Raw genomic sequence first — 20,841 nt, 5'->3', positions numbered from 1 at the left:
CAAGCCTATTTCAAGTTCATAATTCTACTTTCCACAGAGAAGTATTTGCAAAAATACCTTACATTATTACGAGATAATGTAGACTTTGAAATTGTGATGTTGTTAATTAATAATAAATACTTGCTGATTTTGATTGATTTGACTTAAATCAACCTCATTTCACAAAGATCTTTAATAAGATAGTATAAGCAAGTTTCACAAATAATATGTGCAATAGATCCTAAATATAGCTTTATAGTTCACTTAAATTTTAAATAATAGTTATTATTTAAATGTGATCAATTAAGTTCTTAAAAGTTTTTGAAATTATGTTCTAAAACTAGTATAAGATTTGGCAAAATCAACCACATACACTGTTTCCTCCCATACCTCCAAAACACACTTTTTACACTTAGGTAATGGGCTACTTTTAAAAATTGAGGAGTTGTTATGAGTAATTTGGAATTTTACTAATCATAGGAATGAATGATTAAAATATCTTTGCCCAGGAAGTAATTAGACTTTTTCTCTGAAAATATTCACGTAAAAATAAAAATGTCAAATTAGCAACACATATGCTCAGGTTTATCCCTGGAAAATTGAAGGATAGATTTTCTCTATTCTTCTTTCACTTGAGACTGTGAAACTGGGAAATGTTGTATATTAAAACAACAGTTTCTTCATAAATTTAGAAAATTTAGAAAGTTTAATTTTGTAATCCTGTATTTTACCGCCCATGCATTCAGGTAATCTTATAAGTTTTAAATTTTATGTGTAACAGTAAAATCCAATCCGTTACTCTGCAGTGTATGTTGTGATCAAGACAACTCATACATTGTCAAATCTTCTATAGCTTATACTAACCATATCCATGGTTATTATGCATTTTTTGGTTAATATGTAATGAAAGCACCAGTTCTGGTGGGAGAATAAGGTTGGTGAGAATTCGAGTAGTCTTTGAACACCAGAGCTTTCCTTAAAGATTGTAGAAATGAAAAAAATTACACAGGGTACTTGACATCATTTTTATTCATCCTTCCCAAACTATACATCTGTATCTGAATGGATGGATACACAGAAGAGAGAAGTAACAGATGTTTTTCAAAAATAAAAATACTTGGGGAAGATAAGCACTTTTCTCCTAAATCATTCTGGAATAGCTATGTTTATTGTTCTTTAATTCAACAGATAGATCTTTTGGTGTCTACCAGATCCTAGTTCTCTCCTGAGCAGTCTGTAGACATAACAAGCAAGGTCCATGCCCTCATTTGGCTTCCATTCTAGCGGGAGAGACAGAAAAAAAAGTAAAATACACCAAACATGATAGAAGAATGATAAAAACTCAAAAAAAAAAAAAGAGTTATGAGAAAGATTTTTTGGAGAAAGGGGTTACTTTAGAGTGAGTGTTCAGAGAAAGCTTCCCTGAGGAGATAATATTTCCACTAAGATTTGAGTGAAAAGACAGGAGCCACCTGTTAAGATATGAAATAGAAAATTCACTAAACTTCAGCCAAACTCACCTTCATTCAGTCCCTCAAATATATCAAACTCAAGCAAAGCTTTGAGTCCCTTTGTTAGTAATTCTCTTTGTCTAGAATCATAGCCCATTCGGGAGATTGGGATCCTAGAACAGGATGCAATTAGTAGATATGGGGAAGTAGGTATGGATAAATGGCTATGAAATGCATTTTTGAGGGAAATGCTTTAAACAATATTGCTAAATATTGTTATACAGTGTTAGGGCTAGAAAGAAATCAAGGATTGTACCTAGTTGACCGAAATAAAAAACAAAAAGTGGGTATTTCTGTTAACTGAAATGGGAAACAAAAATTGAAGTAATTATGGGGTTTCTTTTGGGAAGTAGGTGGGCATGACCTTGCAATCCAGAGTTCTCTAGGGATATTTTAAAATAAAGATGTTTATTAGACAACCCATCTCATACTATCACTATCTAACCACTTTTGTCAATCACTTGATCATCCTATTTCTCCCTTAGAATATCTTAATTTTGTATTCAACTATTTCAAAGGTCTGCACAACAAGGAACTCTGTCTGCATTCCCAGCTCCAAGTGTATTTCCTCGCTAATCTTTGCCAATCAGCACATGCTATCCCTCTGGCAACCATCCTGGCTTTAGGCATGGCAAATGACGTAAGTTGGACCCACCAGGCTAAGGGAGATATATTTCATCATAACTAGAAGCTCTAAGATGGTTTAACCTTGTGGAAGACAAAGCACAGAGAAGGAAAACCAAAACAAAAGCAAAAGTTTCATCAAGACCCTGATGAAACTGAGACAACTAACCCTGTAGCCATCCTACCACTGATCGTCCTGTTGCGTGAGATATTAAACTTCCCACAAACAGGTTTATTTAATAATATTTAATCCAGTTTGAATGGGGAATTCTGTAACTTTCAGGCAAAAGCTTCCAAATAGACAAATAACCTGTAAGTCATGAACAGAACGTGTAACCGTAGTTTTCACTCACATATCTCCAGAAGTTAAATGTGTAGTAGTCTTATCAACAATGATAAAAATATATTTTTAATTGTGCTGATAATGTGAACATGGATATAAAATTTGCATTTTCCCTAGAAGCCAGATTATTTCCTTCTTATTGGAAGGCACTTCTTATTTATCTACATAAGGGTGTCTCAACCTTGGCACTGTGATATCTTTGTTGTGGGGAGACTGTCCTATGTAAGAGGAGGCTTGGTAGCATTCCTATTCTTTCCCTACTAGATGCCAGTAATACCTTCCAGTTGTGACAACCAAAAGTGTCTCCAGATATTGCTGAATGCATCCTGGGGGAAAACTTCTCCTTTGTTGAGAACCACTGTCTTAGATTAATCTAGAACCAGGAGAAGAGTGGGTCATGAATAATTATTTTTTATTTTATTTTTTTAATTTTCTTGGGCACCTCCAAACATTTTGTTCTATATGCTTCTTTCCAACACAATTAGTTTTTCTAAGTCATTTTGGAGGAGTACGTGAGCAAGAACAGAAAACAGCAGTTCTACATATATGCTCCTAATACTAGTAAAAATAGTTATGGGCTGGTTGAACATGCACAAAGCTCCACTGTGATTAAGCTAATAAGGTGTCAGTGAAAAATCCCTCCCTCCATTTCACACATGTTTCTGCCATCATTGAACCTCTTAAAAATGCAAGTTTCAGAACAATTACCCCAGCTCAATAAACTGAAGGAACCATCAAATATCAGGACCATCCACACTGAGAAGAAACCACAGGTGCCACCCATATTGAAGTGGCTGTTTCAGGGCCTATTTGCATGTTCTGAATTTATACATTGCACAGTTTGAAAACATCATTTTTGTAAAAATGATCTCTTTTCTATTTTCAAGTGAAGAAAAACTCCAATTAATGAACTGAATAATTCTACCCTTTATCATATTTAATCTATGGTCTTATAAGCCTAATTAATATAAAGAATTGGGCTATTTAAATTGACAGTAGAAGTGAGACAAAGAAAAATTTCTTAAATCTATGGTCTTGGCTTTACATACACAGATATCCTTACTTAATTATCAATTTCTTCTATTATTACTTTATGAATTATGTCCTTTTTATAAGCGATCTGCAAGGTCACAAAATGAAAAGATAAAAGTCTACTTCTGTGAAATCAGCTCAGAAATTTCACAAAAACCCTAAAAGTAATAAATCATGACTCAGAGAATGTCAGGAAGTTAAAGTGTTATTCACCTCACTTGAAAGCACACTGTGTTCATTCTGAGAAGTTATAACAAGCCTTTCAGTTCTGGCTTAAAATTGACTCTTTTCTTCTACATTTCTTGGTATAGATGTCATAAAACTTTAATTTTGTTCCTCTTCTCTCTAGTCTAATATACAATCTTTTAACAACAACTTGTTAAATATTAAAAAGCAATCAATAGCTGTATTTTACTGTTGAAACATAGCATAGTCTAATGAAGAATTCATTCAAAAGGAAGAAATTTGATAAGTATAACTTCAATGTGAGTAAAAATAGCTATCATGAAAAAAATTGATTACCTTTTTTGCAACTGCCATGTTTTTTCTTGTTTGTTTGTTTATTTTTTGTTGTTGTTTTTGTTTTTTTTTAGATATTTTTGGCATAGGCAAATACCGGGAATCAAACCCGGGTCTCTGGCATGACAGGCGAGAATTCTGGCTGTTGAGCCACTGTCGCACTGCCCGCAATTGCTATGTTTTTAATAATCTGAATTTTAAGAATTTATTTCTTTGACAATGTTTAAAATTGTAACCTAATATATTTAAAATTAACCTAATATATATAAAATTAAAATTACCTTTATATACCTTCAAATGCATAGTCTTTTTCATACTTAACATTTTCACATAAAGCCTACATTTCACTCAACTATTTATTTAATGAAACACATGGGGGATAAGTAGACGGGTCAGTCAATTGAAAACTCTTTGGAGCTTTGTTAAGATTTGAAAAAACATATGACATGATTTCCATTTCTAGTTATTCATGAAATAGTGTTAAAGAAACAGATTTAAATGAGCAAAAATATGAAAAGAAGACTTCAAGTAAAAGTGAAATACAAACTGGGCCCAGAAAGATAAGTAAGATTTTTTTAAAATTTTTTTATTAATTAACAGAAAAAAAGAAATTAACCCAACATTTAGAAATCATACCATTCTACATATGCAATCAGTAATTCTTAACATCATCACATAGATGCATGATCATCGTTTCTTAGTACATTTGCATCGGTTTAGAAGAACTAGCAACACAACAGAAAAAGATATAGAATGTTAATATAGAGAAAAAAATAAAAGTAATAATAATAGTAAAAAAAAAAAAAAACCTATAGCTCAGATGCAGCTTCATTCAGTGTTTTAACATGATTACTTTACAATTAGGTATTATTGTGCTGTCCATTTTTGAGTTTTTGTATCTAGTCCTGTTGCACAGTCTGTATCCCATCAGCTCCAATTACCCATTATCTTACCCTGTTTCTAACTCCTGCTGGACTCTGTTACCAATGACATATTCCAAGTTTATTCTCGAATGTCCGTTCACATCAGTGGGACCATACAGTACTTGTCCTTTAGTTTTTGGCTAGACTCACTCAGCATAATGTTCTCTAGGTCCATCCATGTTATTACATGCTTCATAAGTTTATTCTGTCTTAAAGCTGCATAATATTCCATCGTATGTTTGTTTAGCCACTCGTCTGTTGATGGACATTTTGGCTGTTTCCATCTCTTTTAATAGTAAGAGAGAGTGTTTGTGTGCACGTGTGCATGTGGAGAAGGAGATTTATGGAGGTAAGCAGAGGAAAGAAACAGTAAGGAAGTGATCTCTGATGCATACAGTGGTAGGCATGGAGGTAGGAATGGGAAAATTAAATAGTATTTGGTGACTCAGTGTGTATATAGATAAGGTGAAGAAGAATACAAGGTTTCAGGATATATTCCTTTTGTTCTGTTTGTGAAAACAAAAGTAAGGGATGCACAGTTGCAGGAGATTGGTGTTTTTTTATTTTTTATTTTTTTAGCTTTTAGACTCCATGAATGTTTTGGTTTAGGCAACAGAAATTTCTGATGTTTGCAAATAAAGAATGATTGTAGCTAAAGAATAAAAACAAAATTGTACAGATTTGTTACATTTATATGAATGTTATAAAGCCCAAATGAAGCCAAAATGTAGCTACTCTAGAAAGAATGCCTCAAGTATTGTTTTCTTGTCAATCCCACATCAAAAATGAAATGAGCATATCTGGTTCTTTGAGTTATGTTTTAGTTTCCTAGGCTGCTCAAAGCAGGCACTACAAAATGGTTAGCTTTAAACAATGGGAATTTACTAGCTTACAGTTTGAGGCCATGAGAATGTCCAACTTGAGGCATCGTCAAGGCAATGCTTTCTTCCCGAGACCAGCTGCCGGCGGTTCTTGGCTCCTCTGCCACACAGCAAGACACATGGTGGCATCTGCTGGTCTCTCCCTTCTCTTTCAGGTTTCATTGATTTCAGCTTTTTGCCTTTGTGGCTTTTTCTTTCTCTGTACTTATTTCAATTATAAAGGACTTTAGTAATAGAATAAGATTCATTCAGAATGAGGTGGGCCACTTTTGAACTGAAGTAGCCTCATCAAAAGATCCTAATTATAATGGGTTTGCATCCACAGGAATGGATTGGCTTTACAAACATGCTTTCCTGGAGTACGTATAGCTTCCCACAGCCACAGGCTAGGAATGGAAAACATAAATACATGACTAATAGCATCATGTATGCCTATAATATTCTTGATATCAATTTTGAAGTGTAAGTTCTTTTCTTATAGATTTGCTATTTGAATATCAATATGGATTATGTCATAGAATAACCTGCTGAATATTGACCACAACATATATACATATATACACATACACATGCAAACATATAAGTTAGTTGTTGTTCCAAGAAAACTATATAGACAATGCTACCAATTGGAGTTCATGGAACACTTATCAAGATTGGCTGGAAATTCCAGTCTGAGTCCTGTGGAAATGCAAAGCCTTATGCAAGTTTTCTGTGGATTTCCGTAGCAGAAGAAAGACTCAGATTCTCATGTCACCTATAAAAGTCACCTCAGCTTCTCTACAAGCTCATCATTATGAAATCCAACAAAAAAATGGAATCATTGATCCATTGAGAGCACCCATAAGTAAAGATTTTACTTAATATTTTCAACATGGTTAGCACTCATTTAGAAATATTAGGCTCAAAGCCTATTAAAGAAACCCTAAAGTGTTTCATTAATTTCCAGTAGCTTCTCTTCTGCCCTGAAACTCTTCTTGACTAGACACTTTGTTGGAAATGACTAAATAAGTTATACAATTTCTTTTCAATGGATATTTAGCATAAATAAGTTTTTGACTTGATCAATTAAGTCATTCTTTTGTATCAGACTTTTTTTATGCTCAACATTTTTCTACATCTATTTCAAAAAGAATAATATCCAATCTAGTATAGTATATTTTTAGAGATCTCTAAAAAAAAACATTTTATTCACACACTTTACTATCCATCCAAAGTGTGCAATCAGTGACTCTTGGTATAATCACAGAGTTGTGCATTCATTGCTGCAATGATTTTGAGAACATTGTCATTGCTACAGAAAGAAAAGATCCCGTCCCACTTACACCACCCTATTATTGATACTTAGTATGGTTATGGTATTTTTAAACAGTTGATGAAAGAATGTTACAATATTACTATTAACTATAGTTACATTAGTTGCATTTTTTTCTGTACACCAAATTATTAACACCTTTCAATAATTATGTACATTTTTTTCTAGTTCATGGAAGAACCTGCTTATTTTGAACTATTAACCATAATCATCATCCACAGCAGGGTTCACTATGCTACACAGACCCATGTTTGATCCTCTAACTTTCCTTCTAGTGACATGCACAACCCCAAACTCCTATTTCAACTACAGTCACACCCATAATTCAGCGCTGTTAATTACACTTACAGTAAGTGCTGCCATCACTTCTATCTATCTCCAAACATTTGCATTCATCCTTATTAAAAATTATGCACAAATTAAGCATCAGCTTCTCATTCTCTATTCCCATTCTATCTCTTAGTAACCTGTACTCTAGATTTTAGCTCCATGACTTTATACATTGAATTAATTCATCTTAGTGAGATCATACAATAGTTGTCCTTTTAGGTCTGGCTTATTTCACTCAACATAATGTCCTTAGGGTTCATCCATGTTGTTGCATGCATCAGGAGTTCATTTCTTCTTACCGCTGAATAATATTCCATCGTATGTATGTACCACAGTTTGTCCATTCATCAGTTGACAGACACTTGGGTTGCTTCCATCTTTTGGCAATTGTGAATAATGCCACTATGAATATTGGTATGCAAATGTTTGCGTCTCTGCTTTCAGTTTTTCTGAGTATATACTGAGAAGAGGGACTGACTGATCATAAGGCAATTCTATACTTAACTTCCTGAGGAATCTCCAAACTGTCTTCACAGTAGTTACAACATTTTACATTCCCACCAGCAGTAAATAAGTGTTCCTATTTCTCCACATTCTCTCCAACACTTGTAGTTTTCTTATTTTTTAATAGTGGCCATTCTACTAGCTGTGAAATGGTATCTCACTGTGATTTTTATTTGCATTTCCCTAATAGCTAGTGATGCTGATCATCATTTCATGATCTTTTTTGCCATTTGTATTTCCTTCTTGGAAAAGTATCTATTCAAGTTTTTTGCCCATTTTTATAATTGGATTGTTTATCTTTACATTGTTGAGTTGTAGGATCTTTTATATATTCTGGATTTTAAAACCTTATGGGATATGTGGTTTCCAAATATCTTCTCCCATTGATTAGACTGCTTTTTTACTTTCTTGACAAATTCCTTTGAAGCAGAAAAGAATTTAATTTTCAGAAGGTCCCATTTAGCTATTTTTTTTCTCTCATTGCTTCGGCTTTGGATGTAAAATCTAAAAAACCACCACCTTTGAGAATATCTTGAAAATGTTTTTCATTTATTTTGTAGGAAATAAATTCATCTTTTTGAATAGAAGTTATAAAAAACATTTTAAAAAGTCTTCTGATTCTCCAATGTTCCTTTTAATACCAGAAGTATAATATATACTTGAACCATTTTTTCAGTGTTCTTTGTGATATGCTTAATTTTGAAAGTTTATGGCTCTATTTGGGAAACTTCCACATGGCAATAATACTGTCAGCACTTTTTATCATTGTCATTCTGCAATATGATATATGTTTTATATGAATATGTATATATACCTATATATACTCACTGTGTGTATGACATGGATACAACAGTTATAGGTGCAAAATAACACAGGATTTTTATTGGCAATTGAAAATACATGAGTGATTTTTCCAGGGGTCAAATTAATTTCCAGAATAGTGATCAAATTTTGGTAAAGATTGCAGCATATCTGATTTTGAAGTAAAATCTTCCCTTGGTTTGCTTTATATTTGCCTTCCTGGAAAATTCAGTTCCTAGTAAAATTATGAAAGATATTTATACCACTTGAAAGGAATTGACTCCAGAAACCACAGTCCTGACTACAGGGATATGCACATAAACCAAACAGATTGAATGCTAGAAATGGAAATGTATGCTGTGGCCTCTGGGTTAGAGAAAATCATTCTATATTTTATAGACGCTATCAGAAAGACTCTCATCATTTGATTGGGGTCATACGGGAGTGTGAAGTCAGGAAAGGTCTTCAGCCACTTTGATTCCACATAGGAAGACTTTAAAAACTACAGGGGGAGCTACCACCTGGATGCACAAAGCAAATGCTGCAAAGACAGACATGAAGTTGGAGAGAACCTAGGCTCTAGGATCCTGCCAGGGCCCCAAGCGAAGTCACCTTTGAAACCCTATTTTCTTCTGGGATTTCAGTTACATGAGCCTATAAAGGTTTCCTTTACAATTTAAGTCATTTTGAGTAGGATTTCTGATCATTTGCAATGAAAAGAATTTCAACCGATTCAAACTACTATTACATTTTCCATAGTAGGAAAAGTAGGAATGTTTGGGAGAAGGAAAACTGTTATCATTCTGGGACAAAATCCCACCTTCAGTCAGAACAACTTGCAGGTTGCTTGACTCATCTCTCCCCCCAACAAGGCTCAGTAAAGCCATTGATAAGCCCAGACTGCTCCTTGACATTCCTCCACTTCTCCCCTGATTCTGCCCTACAAAATGAAACCTACAGCTGGGGAGGTGATGGATGTGTGTGTCGGGGGTGGGGGCTGTTGGAAGGTAAACAGGTTTCTGATCTTCAAAGCATTTCTGACTTCATGCATTTATCTATTAGACATCCCATTAAAATTATTTGAAGAAAAAAAGCATGTAATTACTTTTAAAAGTAAAAGAGAAATTTAGAAAAAAATATGAAAACTACCAAAATAGGCATCCAAATTCTTCAATTCATATAATATTTATTTCTCTTCTGATGACTCACATCCAAATAGTTGAAGGTTATAAAACTAGGAGACCCAAAGGTGAACAAAGATGATCTCTTTTAACACATTGCAATATATGTGGGCTATAAAGTTGGGCTATAAAACTGTACAAGTTTAAGCCTGGGCTTTAGTGACAGAGTATCCACACTCGGTTCCTGCTGTCTCATGTTTGTGGGTAATTTTTACTTAACAACTGCCCCTTGGGAAAATTTTCCTCTTGTAATACATCAAGTCTGCACCAATTTGTGGATATTTGGTGGGGATACTTAAATCTATACAAGAGCTTTAACAAATCAAACTCTCTACAGCTCCCCTCTGAACCCCAAATTACAATGGATTTGGGAGCATCCAATTCAACATTGTCTACCAATGCTCTGTACTAAAAATATAAAGCTGAAACCTCATTATAGCTAGAGTATCCATATAGAACTTTGTTGTTTTTTTTAGCACAGCAAATGCCTACAGATCTGAAGTTGGAAAATTCATGTCCCCTGCAATCGAATCCTTGGATTAGCTAGTTCCCTTTGTTCCCTAAGGGCTCTGTGGCCTGCCCTCTCATGGGTGCTAAAGCAATAACTTGTTCAGTTCCATATCAAGCTGCAGATCTTACCCATAAAAACAACTTTCATAACCTACATGCCATTAGCTCAGGCTGCTTGTGTGATCTTTGTTTGTGTTGAAGCCCTTGGCTGCCAGTATTTGTTGATAATCAAGGCCTGCGTCTTTCTTAATACTGGCAGCAAGATGCAAAGCCCCTCAAGCTTTTGCTTATGGTCAATCTCATGTTAAGTCTCTTTTACCTTAAGACCAGGAGTATGTTGAGGCCCTGAGAATTTTGATGAAGGTTTGGTAAGTGTAGTCCTTCTTATATAGAAACAGCAACTTACACAGAAATAGCTTCTCTGCTGAGTAGAAATCCTAACTGTTGCCTAGATAATATAAGGCCTAACGCCAATACCAGCCAAAATAAGCTCCTACACTGGCAAAATCAAAACACTCTTCTCATACACCAAAGCAAAACCATAGACCTGACCCATGCAAAATCTTATTCAACAAGGAGATTTTGGCTCCAAAATTCGCCGAACTGAACTGAGCTAAGACCAGCATCCCAACACTGCAGACCTTCTTGAAGTTCAAGATTGATGTCAGATCTGTAACAGTTGCAACATAGGCAACAAGACTAAATTTCTCCTAGGAAGTATTTTGCTCCCGTGAGAGAAGGAGAAGGGGAGTTTGTGTGTGCCTGCTGGTCTCACTTTCCAAATCCACCAGTCCTCCTGGTGGGGAGGACTCAGGCAGACATGGAAAGAGTCAGAAATATTAGCTCTTGGGGATCATCCTGCACTGAAAAACATCAACAGTGAAAGGAAAATTCCCTCCCTTCTAATAGGGTGGAGTGAAAATTAGTTTTACATCCTTTCATCCGTAGCTCTTATGAATATTAGATTTGATTTGTTATAAAGAAGTCTGTCAAAAAGAATAATTTATCTGATTTTAACTGGATATTTTATAGGTCATAGAAAAAGTCAGTGATCAAGAAGTCACTCAAAATTCAGCCTGTTTGTGAAAAGATATATATAACAATCACTGAGTGGCAGGGTTACAAGCTATTTTATTTAATCTTTCCATTTTTATAACTTCAAATGTTTTTAAATAAATAAATAAATATGTAAATACCCATGTATATTTTTAAAATGTGCATATGTATTTATATACATTTATACACATTACATATAGAAACTTTTCTCATCAGAAAACAGAAGTTCTTTAAAAATTAATGTCTTTCCCAAAAATGCTTCTCATCTCTGCTTATATACCAGAGTATTTGAAATGAAACATACTTAATGAGTTCTAACAGGGTAAATAATTAATACAGTCCATTCCACTCTATAGCTCTTGTGTACTCACATACTTCTCTTACTTATTAACTTGATTTATTTTAATTATACTTCATGCTGTTGGGCCTCAGGGTACGCCAACATAATTTAAAATACACAATTAAAAATGTGAATGCTATTTATAAGTTTTACTTATATTTACAGATTGTCTTCTCTTTACTCTGAGAAACATATTAGCCAAAATACAACATAAGAAATGCCTGTTTCACTGACTGAGAAAATTACAATGGGCTTGCATAAATTACCGCATGATGTCATTGAGTGAGTGTACAAGAAAAGGTAAGAAATAAAAGCAGAAACACCGTGCCACCTAATTTCTTTGAACTCTATACTTTAAATACTCTGGAATAAAATGTTTTCTAATACATATATATATTGATTGGCACATGTTTTATCATCGTTTATTCTCAAACCCTTCTAATCTATAAGTATTCCACTTTCAGAGATAAGATAATGAAATTATACATGTTAACATATATACAAAGCCAACATTGTGGATAATGGCTGTGGTAGACTCAAGAAGGCCACAGATTCTTTGTTACTCTTCCCATTGAAAGAAAGCATCTAATTACCCTTCCCTTGAATCAGGTTGACTTCAATGATCTGCTTGACCAACGCAATAAGATGGAAGTGACATTCTGAGATTTGAACCACTGTTTGGGGGAGTCCTGAGCTTCCATGGGAGAAATGCAGTTTCCCTGTAGAGGCCATGTGCAGGCTCTCTTGATAGTACAGATAAGTCTATTCTTCCAGCTTTTTCACCAAGGCACAAGACATATGAATGAAGCCATCTAGGACATTGCAGACTAGCTCATCCACTCAGTGGATCCCAACACATGACCTTCATGAATGTCACCAGGAATAAGAAAATCTCCCAGTTGTGTTCTGAAAGAACTTTTGATTCAAAAAATCATGATATAGAATAAAATGATGATTATTATAAACACTATATTTGGGGTAGTTTGTACAACTATAAATAGCAGGAACTGTGCCTAGATACCATATGAGGCAGGATGAGAATTATGTTTATTGTCAGTGAAATTGACTAAATATATTTAAAATCTTTATTACCTTTGTTTTTCTTGACCCTCTATAATAGTGATGCCCAAAGCTTTTCTTGTGACATAACATATCTAATGGATGATATTCACCTTCTCAAAACAGTGCCATTGGTATCATTGCTCATTTGGGTACATCTCACATCTAATTTAGATTGTGACTTGTGGTAAATCTCTATTCACTTGTTATAATTCATTTCCTTTTTCTTCTCTTGAATTATCATAAACCACCATATTCCAACTCTTGTTGAAAAGCCTAAGCTATAAAACTTTCCATAGGCATGTGGACAAATTGAACTAAGGTTATGAGTATTAAACAAAAAACTCCCAAACAGCCATAATAATAACCCATTTCTGTAATTTGCTTTGGATTAGTCACAGTATTTAACCACGGGAAAAGTAAAAATCTGGATGTATAAACAAAAATATTTAATGTAATCTGTTAATATTAAGCTAAATCATATGAAATTACCATTTTTACAGGTCTCAAGTGTCCACATATCAACTTAGAATGGTTTAAATAATCGTTACCTAAAAAGGTGCTCCATATACAGAACTCTATTAAAGTCTCATTCCTCCCAACATTTGAAGCCAGGGTATAGAGGAGCTGAAGTGGGACAAAAGATTATTATTGATTAAGCCCTCTCTCCATAAGTGCTTTTGTCAATTCCAGTTACTCCTTGCAGCAAACATGTGAAGTATCTGCTTTATACCAGGTACTATGTGAGGAATTAGTCATACAAAGATGAATGTGTTACAATCTCTAGCCTTGGGAAGATTAAATATCTGGTTAAATAAACATAAATGTTTAATACAATCTGTTAATATTAGATTAAAAGACATTAAATTGCCTTTTTCAAATGTCACAAATGGCTGAATATCAAGAATTAGTTATTGATTTAATAGGTTATGAGGGGACAGAAAGTGGGCAGAGATTGGGCAACCGATGATTAAGAAGTACAGAATGTTCAATAAGGCTCATTGTAAAGATCTCTAGATTGCTTGTTCTTGCAGCAGTCACCTCCATTCCTGAGTTTTAGATGTTATTTCTAAATTCCAAGATGCTGTATTATATATACACTGATAGTTCCCAGGAACTTTGAGTATCTGTGTGACACCTGAGGCTTAGAATTACGGTTTTGCTGCTCTGAAAGTCAGCATTACTCCATACAGAAACTGTTAAAGAAACTGAAAAAGAGATCAGACTTCAATTAGAGATAAGAATTAAATGGATCCAGTTAGGACTAAGGTAAATCAGAATACAGGGTAAAGGATAATATTGTCTGGATTTTAAAACTTCACTTCTGTGTGTTTATTTCATCCAAATTTAAATTTTCTGTAGCATTCTGTCTAATTTAACCTGTGTTGCCAGTTTCTCTAAACAATCTAACTGCATGGAACCTAGAATAGGGATGAAATCTTGTTATTTTGTATAGGGTAAGGTAATACCCTGACATATTCCAGAGTATTTGGGGCAGAAAATAAAAAGTATTTGCAAAGTACCCTTGAAGGACTGGGGAAAAATGTGAAACTATTAATCTTCCTCACTGGAAGAATTCCTGGTATTCTCTCAAGCATTAGGAACTCCCAATTTAGTAAGCCAAGCATCAATCTTGGGGCTTGCCCTTATGAAATTTGTATCTGCAATGGCAAAGCTAAGCCAACTTATAATAATGCCCAAGAGTCAACACCAGTGAACCTCTTTTGTTGCACAGATGTGGCCTCTCTCTCTAAGCCGATACTGCAAATAAACTCACAACCCTCTCCCCTACTTGGGACATGAGTCCCAGGGGTGTAAGTTTCCCTGGCAATGTGAGGAATGAGTCCAAGGGATGAGACTGGCTATGGCATCATGGGATTGAGAATCCCTTCTTGACCAAAAGGGGAAAAAGAAATGAAAAAAATAATAATAACATTTCAGTAGTTAAGAGATTTCAAATGGAGTCAGAGGTCATTCTGGAGGTTACTCTTAGGCAAGCTTTGGCCAGATATTGTAAATCACACAATATGCCGAGCTCCAACTCAAAGTATTCCTGAAAACCCTAAAGAATAGTTGGGCACTATCTAAGGCTCTATAAATGGTTTGCCTAGTAAGTTTATTTTTTGAGAAACTTAAGGCCTCCAGATTGTTCCTATGCCAGATAAGCCCTGAAACCCAGAGGTATCAGTCTCCCGAAGAACATCAACCAGTTTCACTCCTCTACCCCATAAGGTCAACACCCCATTCCGGCACAAAGAAGTTCAAATGGTCATTGCCCAGATACCCACGAAGATTGAGCGAAAGATCAAATAAGAGGAAGGAGGTGAAATTAAGAAATTAGGATTTAACAAACGATTATGACTATTGACTCATTATATAGATATGATAATCATTTTCTCTACAACTAGTGATAACATCTGCCTCTTTTTTCAGTATGTGGATTACTATTAAATAGTAGTGGTGGTGGCTGACATCCGTGTCACTTTCCAAACATTAACTGAAATACTCCCTGTTATTGATGAACTTTACTATTGTTTACCATTACTATAATTTTATTTTAAGGAATTAATCTGTTATCACTATTTTAATAACACACTTAAAATTTTAAAGGATTTATTTTTAAGTGTTTTTTTCTGTATGTATAAAATAATCACATGCTTTCTGCTTCGTCATATTGTTAATCAAATGAACTGTAATGGGTTTCTTAAGATTATACCATTTTTTAAATCATGTAATAAGCCATAATTGTCCATTTGTATTTCTTATGTATTTTATTATGGGTTAAATTTGTTAGTGTTTATTTACAATTCTTGCATTCACATTTATAAGTGAAATTTCTTTACAGTTTTTTAAGTGTATTTTGAAAATTCATATGTAGTATAGAAATCATGTGTTCCCTGGAATACTTAAAAACTTACTCAAAAATCCCCCTGAATATAGTTTAATTTTTGAGGTAATCTTCAATAAAAATTTCCATTTTGTCATTATTTTTAGGCCCTTCAAATTTTGTGCTTCTCTCTTCAATTTTGGTAATTTTTGCCTTTTGAAAATTGTCTATTTTGTCCAACTATCAAGCACATTAGCTTGTTTTGTGTGTCTTTGATACTGATATTTATTCCTTCAATTGCTTTATTTATTTATCTTTTCTCTTCATTAGATTATAATGATATATTATTTTAGTTGACTTTTCACAATGGATTTTTATTTACAAAGAATAATGATTATGTTTCCTAATTTTTTAATTTCTGTTATTTTATTTTTAATTTTTCCTCATATAAGGCAGGTTATGCTTCATTTACTGTTAATGGAATTGAATATCAAAATAATTTATTTCATTTCCTTTATGTAGTAATAAAATTTAAGCCTATGAACTTGATACTGAGTACAACTTAATCTTAATGACATTTGTTGATATCTAAATTATCATAAGTAAAGTTTGACTTACTCTTTGACTTAAGTTATAATTAAGATAATTTTTAATATGAAAGATCTGGTTAAACACATGCATTTGCATTATCACACTTAAACTTATGTTATTCCATTGCATTATTATACTTCTAATTTTATTCTGGTTTCTTGCACTCTGCTTTATTGCAATTTTTTGTTTTCTATTTGGTTTAATCTATTTTTAAAATGTTCCATGGCCATATGAAAATACTTGCACATATATGATTTGCTAAGGTCAAAGATGACATTTTTAACTTATCTTACTCATATTTTTAACATTTCATTCCTGTTTTTAAAAACTTTACTTTTATTAATAAGGATGTATGCTTTTTAGATTTCAAATTATATGAATGGCATCTAAATTTTTCTCAAATATTGCCCCTCATTAATTAAAATGTATTTTTATGACACTGATTTATTTCACTTAAGTATACATCATTACATTGAATTTAATTTTTAAATTTACATTGGCTCAGTATATATTTGCCTCTTTTTTCATTGTTAATCTTTCCAAGATAACTTATATTTTTGCTTTGTCTCTTTTCTTGCGCTAAAATTTTAATTTGTCATTAAAGAAAATATAAAATTTTCTCAGGGACACTTGCCTTTATAGACAGGATTGAAGAGAAAATCCCTCAGGGCTAGGCCCTTAACCATTACTATTATCACTGGCCCTTAAAACGGATACATTCCATTTTACTCTATTATGACATTTTAGTTCTTAGGGTGTAGGTGGAAGTTTACGCCCTATGCTTTCAGAAGTCATCTGAACTTTTCAAAAAATCCTTTCCCTGTGAATGCGGATCACTCTACAGCTCAAAAACCCAGTTCCATTCCTGCCAGTTAATTGCAATCTGCCAAAATATACTTTATTTTGTCCTGCTCTCTACTTTTTTCATGGAAATCCTTCCACTTGCATTAAACATTGTATCTTCTTTTGCATGGAAAATTGCTACTTTAAGCTGTAGACTCATCCTATAAATTACCTCATCCCCTGATCTCCACAACCCGATGCGATTAGATGATCTCTTCACATTCTGTAGACTTCATTCTACTTCACATGAAATGGATGTGGCAATGGGACCTAATTGGTAAGCCAATGTTAATATCAAATGAGATGAAATATGTTGAGCATTTAGACCAGTTAGATTCTTAGAAGAGGATATACTGGGCATATGTTCTTTCAAATAATATATTTCTTAAGATTCTCTCAGACATATCAACACATGCAGAATCTAATCAAATAGGTTATTGTTGATATAAGAATACTGTGGGTTTTTACTATTATGGGAAAATAGGAGAAGGTAAGCATCATTTAAACATTTGTCTATTGAAAGCAAAAGAACTTGGGTTAATGGCATATAATTATAAAACAAATAGATAAAATAACATGAGATGTCACAAATACTTTGTAAATTTAGATACTATCAAATATAAAGTTAAAACACTTTTGCAGCTGAAATACAAACACAATTTTAAAGTAAGTACCATGTATATTAACATAAATTAATATTGAAATTTGTTTTAGCTGAAGCTAAATATCTATACACAACATAATCATGGTATTATTCCTACCATTATTCTATATTCAAATGATATTAAAAACTGCTTTTTCATTTATACATCATGGCAGTTTTTCTCGCACTTATCAGTTTAACATTAACTGTTATACATTGACCTTGCTACAATTCCTTTCTCTTTAGCCATTGGTTATTGTAGTAAAATTAACTAGTGCCAATTAGGTTAATTCCTGTTCCTGAGTTTTTATTTAGAGTGCTCAATATGGGTATATTCTGCTATTAAAATAGCATCTAATTAATTCAGAATATATTTATATTATCAGGTGTATATTATCATAATAAAAGAACAACATGAAAAAAAAATCTAGAAAATTCACACACCCATGGAAGTATACTTGAACACTCCCAGTTACATAGACTGCAATTTAAGAAATAGACTGATAAGTTCCTCTTGTAATCAAGCAATTAGGATTTATGGGATGATTTTGATGATTGAAAAATTATATTAATATTACTTTTTCTTTCTGGTATATTAGAGTAAACAGAGAGAAACACCTGAAATCTCTAAATTGTAATCCAGCAGCCCTTGATCTCTGATCATGATTGTATAAACTTTATTTTGTGCCCTCTGATTGTAAAAACTTTGTGACTAACCTTCATTTTTACCCATTCAACTGGTTTTTCAACTTTAGAGTCTTGTAATCACTAAAGACAGCCCCTAATGTTTGTTAACGAATAAACAAGTCCAAAGTAATCTTGATAACAGAGACTGGATGTAGCCAAAGTGGGCCCACCTGACACGCACAGTAGCTTAGACTTTAACCTACAAGGCACCTATACCTCATTAGAACACTGAAAACCATGCCCACCACCATATCGAGGCCGCCATTTTCTTACATACATTCTGTGACTAAGCATGTAATCAATTTGTGCATGCTCAATAGTTAGATCACCTCTAATTACATCATTTGGGGTTACTGTGCTCATTATCCTAAACCCTGTTCATCTTTTTCGCTAATAAAAGTATTACAATTACTGCGGTTCAGGGACAGACATATTTTGGGCTGACAGGCCATCTCCTCTCCTGCTACATGCCTAGTAATAATAAACTTTTTCTCTCTTTGACACCCCAGTGTCTCAGGAATTGGTCATTTGAGTGCAAATTTGGGCAAAATAATCCAGTCTTTATCCGGTAACACTCTAAAGTAAAGAAATTATTGGAATGACAAAATAACGTAAATAAATTATTAGAATGACAAAATAAATAAATAGGAAGAAAGAATATTCTCTTAAAATATAAACTTGTGCCACAATGACAAAATCATTTCATTATAAAATCATTTTGGTAATAAAGAAAAAGCTATTTCATTATTTTCTACTTTTCTTCATGTTCTTTCTCTTTTGCCAGTCAACAAACTAAAAATTTCCTATCTAATAAACCAATGTGCAACATTAATTGTCCTTATGGTACTTTTACTGCACACATTGTATTTCAAACAAAGACATTTTCCTACAGTAATTGTGTAGGGATATTTTTATTTCAGGAAATCTTACAATATGAAATTGACAATTTTATTTCAGAGAGTAAGGAGTAGATTTCCAGTTTCAAAGTCAAATTTCTATCTTCTAGACTGAAGCCCTCCACCTTTCCTCTTGTCCCATCTTCCACTGGGACACGCCACTTTATTTTATCACCACTCTCATCGCTATTTTCTAAACTAATTTGAACACATCTGTGCAATTTATCGATCCTCTCAGCACTAAATTCATCCTCTCTGCCTGCTCTCTGAAAAAGATGTGGCTCTCATAGTTTTCCTTTGCCATCTGGCACTGATGCTTTGCCACTAGAGGGTCTGAAGTGACATTCACAGAGCAGAGGGTTCTGATTCATGGTTTTAGCGTGTTCACTTGCCGCTCCTACAGTGCTCCCAGCTTCTTCATTACTAGGCTCCCATGGGGTGCAGCAGCTGGAAGCACACTAGCTGCTACCTTCCCCCAATATGTCTCCTTCAGGTCAATTGGTAGCGGAGTACAGGTGAAACACCTCCCTGTTAATAGCTTTACCCTTGTAACCTATAGGTCAGATTTCCAGCAATTCTAAGGGCCAGATTTCTGGAAAGTTTTATTGGCAATACCCATAGTGACTTTTTGCCCTTTAATGAGCCACAGTTTATCCACCAAGGTCTGGATTTGGGTTTTGGGAAGGGGAAAAGCACTTCCCGAGTGTCCTACTTCAGCCCTAGGAGTTGGGCATATATTATAGTATAGTAAAATATAGTATAGTGTAGTATAGTATAGTATAGTATGGTATGGTATGCTACGGTACGGTATAGTATGGTATGGTATGGTATAGTATAGTATAGTAATCTCCTATTACAGGATATATTATATTTCCTATTGCTATATTATTTAAAGTTCTTGTTAATTCTTACTAGCCAACTTCTTGCTACTTCAATCTCTTGCTAGAGTTAAATAAATCTTTATAGTGAACTTCCTGTTCAAATTACTGTGTAGTTTCTCAGTCTTGCCTGAATCCAGACTGATACAACATCTTAGCAAACACAATTATCACAATCTTTAAATCACATAATGCCCACAAAAGAGTGAAAATATTTTCAAAATTCCTGAAATTGTCTTCATAAACCATAGTGAGACAATCGGACATGAGTGAAACATTTTCTTATCATCATGTACCACATCTTATTATCCAAATAAGCCCGCGTTTTCCATGTGCGCATACATATCTTTATCATATTTTTTTTTCATTGCAAATATGCCCATTTCCTAGTTTAAAAAATAACAAGCTCACATTTTGCTATTTTTGTCCCCCCGAAAGCATTAGGGATGCCATGGTGAAACTGAGACCAATTACCTGTTTATCATTGCTCTGGAGAAAGTAAGTTTTAGTAAGTTACTGCTGCCCTTTCACTCATGATTAATCATTTAATAAGTTCTTATTGTTGCCCTGA

This window comes from Tamandua tetradactyla, chromosome 6 (assembly GCF_023851605.1).
Source record: "Tamandua tetradactyla isolate mTamTet1 chromosome 6, mTamTet1.pri, whole genome shotgun sequence".
NCBI classification, from domain to species: domain Eukaryota; kingdom Metazoa; phylum Chordata; class Mammalia; order Pilosa; family Myrmecophagidae; genus Tamandua; species Tamandua tetradactyla.
The sequence above is the reverse complement of the archived record's forward strand: the minus strand, read 5'-3'. Positions refer to the sequence as shown.